This window comes from Pteropus alecto, unplaced genomic scaffold (genome assembly GCF_000325575.1).
Source record: "Pteropus alecto unplaced genomic scaffold, ASM32557v1 scaffold23, whole genome shotgun sequence".
NCBI lineage: Eukaryota > Metazoa > Chordata > Mammalia > Chiroptera > Pteropodidae > Pteropus > Pteropus alecto.
Genome location: NW_006435837.1, coordinates 4899342 through 4904651, shown reverse-complemented (window position 1 = coordinate 4904651; position 5310 = coordinate 4899342).

The following is a 5310-nucleotide window of genomic DNA, read 5'->3' as shown; positions in this document are numbered from 1 at the left end:
AGGATGCTGGGATAAGGGGACACAGAGATTAACAAGACATGGCGCTGCCCTCAAGCAAACAACACTCTAACAGAGGGAGACAAGCATGTAAACCAGTAAATACCAGCTGGTATCCCAGCTGCTGGGGGAAAGTCTGTGTGTGTTGCAATGGAGTTACAAAGGCTGGAGGGGACAATTTTACCAGGTCTGAGGGTGGGGGGGGGGGCGCAGGCAGAGGGGGCTTCAGAAGAAGTCAATTCTTAGGCTTCGTCTTGAAAGAGAGGTAAGTAGAATGTTGCTAGGTGGTCAAGGAAGAAGGGACTTTTTCAGCATTTGTCAGCCAACATGGCCTTCTCTACCCAGAGCAGCCACAATTCCTAACCAAAGCCCAAGTGAGCTGGCTCTAAAATTAGGAGCGACCATCATTCACCCTTGCTTTCCTTGCTTTTCTTCAGTGGTGTTTGGAAATATGTGAGCCAAAAAGACACTCAGAGAGAGAAGAGAAATGAAATGAGGGCCAGGCAAGCAGGCAAGAATCAGAAACAGCTTGATTAGAACAAGGAAGGGAAATTAAGTTAGTAGTATTTTCGTGTTATTTAAGGGAGCAAATTTTTTTTAGGTCCTCAAATCATTACAGGTGAATAAAGTTTTACATCTCCTTACACTGGGTGATGTGGTTCTGAATTTTGGCTGCAAAGGATAATTACCTGAAGAGGTTTTTAAATTACTGATTTTCAGGATATACCCCAAACAATTAAACCAGTATCTTTAGGGGCAGGATACATGCATCTGTATTTTTTAAATCTCCCCAAGATACAGCCTAAGTTGAGAATTAGTGCCCTATGACCAGGGGTTCAACAAGCTTTGTCTGTAAAGCAGCAGATAATTAATATTTGGGGCTGTGCAGGCCATACAGTCTGTTGTAACCACTCATCCCTGCCACTGTAGCATGAAAGCAGCCACAGACAATAGATAAATGAATGGTGTTGCTGTGCACCAAAAAAAACTTGATTTATGGACACTGAAATTTGAATTTCATGTAGTTTTTAGGTGTCACAAAATATTTGTCTTCTGATTTCTTTCAACCATTAAACAATGTAAAAACCATTCTTAGCTTGCTGGCCTTAGAAAAGCAGGAGGCGGGCAGATTTGGCCACCAGCTCTGGCAAAATGGAAAGCTTCCATCGCCTCCTCGGTGAAATGTCAACTTGAAAATAAAGCACATTCCCAGCATTTCTATCTTCATCCCAAATTTTCTCTCTAAAAAATCAAGTTTAATAGTAAACACCCCTAAAATTATGTCTCATTGTTCTTTAAAAATGCACAGGTAAGGCAGACGAGATATACAAAAACGAGTTTCGAAAATATGGATCTATAACCTTATGCAATATGCATTTTGAAATTGCCAATGTTGTAACCTGCTTCGCAATTTCATCAAACTGGCAGAAACAATTGGATGGGGTTGGAAAGTGATGACTTGCCAAATGTCACTTGAGGCAGCAGGGGCTGGAAACAGCCTTGCTGACGAGGCTCCAGCTTGGTGAATGCACACACAGCTATAACCAACCTGTTCTCAACCAAGTAATTACCTTCTCCTGGGGAGAGAGAGTGCTATGAAAAAATCGCAAAAAGACAGCACACTGTGAGGAGAGAGAATGAATAAGACAGAGAAAGAAGAGAGGGCTGCAGAGGAAATAAATTCCTGCAAGATAAAAGAGAAGGTGATGTGGAAAGAATCACTACAATTCCATCTGGGAAAATCGTCCAGGACATGGAAAAGGAAACTAAAGGCCTGGCAGGTGAACAAGCCTGGCTTTTAATGGCTTAATAATAGGGACGTTTGGTAACCAATGAGGTTAATGCACTAGTGACATAAACCAGCAGTGGGTCTTGGAGGAGACTTGCAGCACATACTAATTGAAGGACATTTAATACAGGGTAATGGCAGAAAGATAGGGCTGTGGCTGAATCCACTTCCCTTCATTCACAAAGGATGAGCTGGCAGAATTTCATAGCTTGGCACTGTCATTTGAGAGGAGCAGCAGTATTGATTTGAAGAAATCTTATTTTTAATGTGGGAACCAGCCGAGGGAAGGAAGCAAGGGAGGAAGGAAGGAAATGATGAGGGGAAGGAAGGAATGAGAGAGGGAGGGAAGTTAACAGATGAAGTAAATGAGAGACCCTGTGCTTGTGATATGAAGGTTGGAGAACTACTACCTGCCATTCATTACAAAATATCCTCTTAATGAAGTTGATCACTAGGTTAGTTTCTCAAACTTTGATGTGCAAACAAATCACCTCGGGAGTTCTTTGAAGGGCAGGTTTTGATTCAGTGGGGCTGGGGTGGGGCCCAAGATCCTGTATTTAGCAAACTTCCTATTGTGATGCTTCCAGTCCAAGGACCGCCCTTAGAGTAGCAAAGCTCTAGGCCTCCACTGTTCCAATACAGTAGCCAGTAGCCACATGTAGCTACTGAGCACTTGAAGTGTGGCTGATCTGAGTTAAGATGTGTTATAGATTCTGAAGACAGTAAAAAAAGAATCTAAAATGTGTCATCAATAATTCTTATACTGATCACATCTTGAAATGATACTGATCTGGATATATTGGATTAAATACAATATATTATTACACTTAATTTCACCTGTTCCTTTCTCACTTTTTTAAAATGTGGCTTCTAGAAAATTTTAAATTAAACATGTGGCTCACGTTATATTTCTATTGGACCAGCACAGCTTTCTAAGCTCGCTCTCCTCACTGTCTCCTCTGATTTAAGTTATAAAAGCTGTTCTGGCCAGTTTGCACCATTAACCAGCCTCTCTCCTTTTCCCCTTTCCTTCTCTCATCCCTATCTCCTCACAGATCTGGCTCTCCCAGTTTTCCCCAGGAAAATAAGGAAATCTGTAAGAAAAGGTGCCTATGAGTTCATTGTCCCACACTAACTCATTCTTCTCAAGCATTTCTTTCAGCAAAACCCCTGGCTCATTCATTGAACCAACAAAAAGAAGACAGAGATGCTATATGCTATGCTCAAATTCATAGTCTAAGAGAGCGAAAACATAAAGACCTATACCATAGTATTCTGAGTGCTGTAATAGAAGTATATGCAAGAAGCACAATAGAGACATGATCTAAGCCAGTTCCCTTGGCCAGAACTTTTTCATCTTCTGGATATTAGCTATGTGACCTTAACCAAGTGACTTAACCAATCTATGCCTAAGCTTCGGCATCCGTATAATGGGAATAGTAGTAGTGACCTGCCTTAGAGTGTTGGTATGAAAGTTAAATGAGTTCATATTTATAAAGTACTTAGGTCGGCGCTAACACACAGTAAACTCTGTATACATGTTAGCTGAATAAATAGACTTGATTGGCCACTGTCAATCTGCTGATGAATGTTTTTAGGCATAAATGTCTAAATATAATTATGATCCCATTCCATTCCAATGACCTTCTGAAATTCAGTGCTAAGATGCTGCAAATGACCCAAATGGATAGGTAGCTTGTAGTTGATTCATACAATTGGATACTATACAAGAGTGAAAAAAGACATAAGTTACTGCTGCTCACAACACCATGGATGAGTCTCGCAGATCAAATGTTGAGAAAAAGAAGCCAGACACAAAAAAGTACATGCTGTGAGATTCCATTTATATAAAGTTCAAAAATATGCAAAATGAATCTATGGTGAAAGATTATCTTTACTTTTGGGGTGTTGGTAATGACCGGGTGATGTGAAGTAGGCCTCTCTGTGCTGGTAATGCACACCTTAACCTGGGTGGTGGATACATGGTGTATTCACTTTGTTAAAATTCATTGAGCTGTATACCTGAAATTTTTACTCTTTATATTAGGTATAATATTCTACAAAAGAAAGAGAGGTTTCAGAATAGTTCTTTCTAAGGAATTTCATCTAGAAAATCTAGCCATGAACTTCTGAGTACAAAGATGTCAAAACCTACTTAACAGTGAGAGGTCAATCTGAACACTGTGACTCACTATGTGACTCACTTTGCTTCTGCTCCAATTCTTTTGATCTCCGATCCAGAATTAAGCTCTTCCTAGAGTAGGAGAGATGGGTGACTGGAATGAGAAGATTAGAGGAAAGTTAGAATGGAGCAGAGATCCTGACGAGACCTAGGAGCCCCCAGAAGTGTGTGAAGATCAGTCTACATAGCTCAGAGAGTAAGCCTCTAGAGAGAAATACTGGCCAAATGTTCCACTTCGGACCTTCTTGTGAAACTGAGCTTTCTTCTTCCCTAATATTTTCCTAAACACTCTCATATCTCAGAGCTCTACCTGCAGGATTTCTTTAGTACCCTATGGGAGTAGAAGGTTTTGCAAATTCTTTTCTCAACACATTTTTAAGAAGCACTAGGAGTGTTACAAGAGGATGGGGCTGGCTACATCACATGGTGCCTTGTATTTAATAGTCAAATGGATAGACTTTAAACAGAAGACCTCAGAGAATATCCAAAGGGCATAACAGAAGGACCCAGAACTGAAAGCAGTCTTGCTCACAGCTGTGGGAACATCATCTAAGGTCTAAGAAGCATATGTGCAGAGAAAGGAGTGTTCATGATTATTTTTACTCTGTCCCATAACCGACTTATTAATTTTAACAATTATATTTTCTTAATATTCACACACCACTAATAACGCAAAGAAAGATTATTTTCTAAATTTCATGACAATTCAACACAGCAATAACTTTTTATTATTTTAAGTATCCCCCGGGTTTGTGAATAACATGGCAGGGATGAAAGAATCTAAGATGAAAAGGTGAGAAAACCGGATTGTCATTTCAGCCCAGCCACTCACTGCCTAGGTATGGTGAGACTTTACCTGTTTGGGCCACAGTTACTTTGATTATAAAATGAGGAGGAGGAAAAACAGAGGGCTCTGGACATTATGACATTTGAGGTTTCCCTCAGGTCTATCATTTTGTTCTAAGATGCCTACATTCCCTTACCCTCATCACTTCTTAATGCCAGCACCCACATTTCCTTGTCTGAGGGCTCTCTCTAGCCACGAAAGCCAGATTTGTCTGCCTGTGTGTTTGGACAGAAATGTCAGGAAAGTAACACCATTTGGAAGTAGCCGTTCTCCAATAATACCATGGAGTGAGTGTATAAATACCCCAGCTCTCTCACCCTCAGGCAGAAGAACCCTGAAGCATGCATTTTACACTATCTCCCCAGAATTTCCCAGTGAGATCAAGCTCCACTCAACCGACATGCTAATTTACTGGATAACGCCCCCTTTGCCCACTGCCTCCTCTTCCCTGTCTCACTTCTCCCCACTAGTGTTTCCTTTATCACCCAAGGAAAC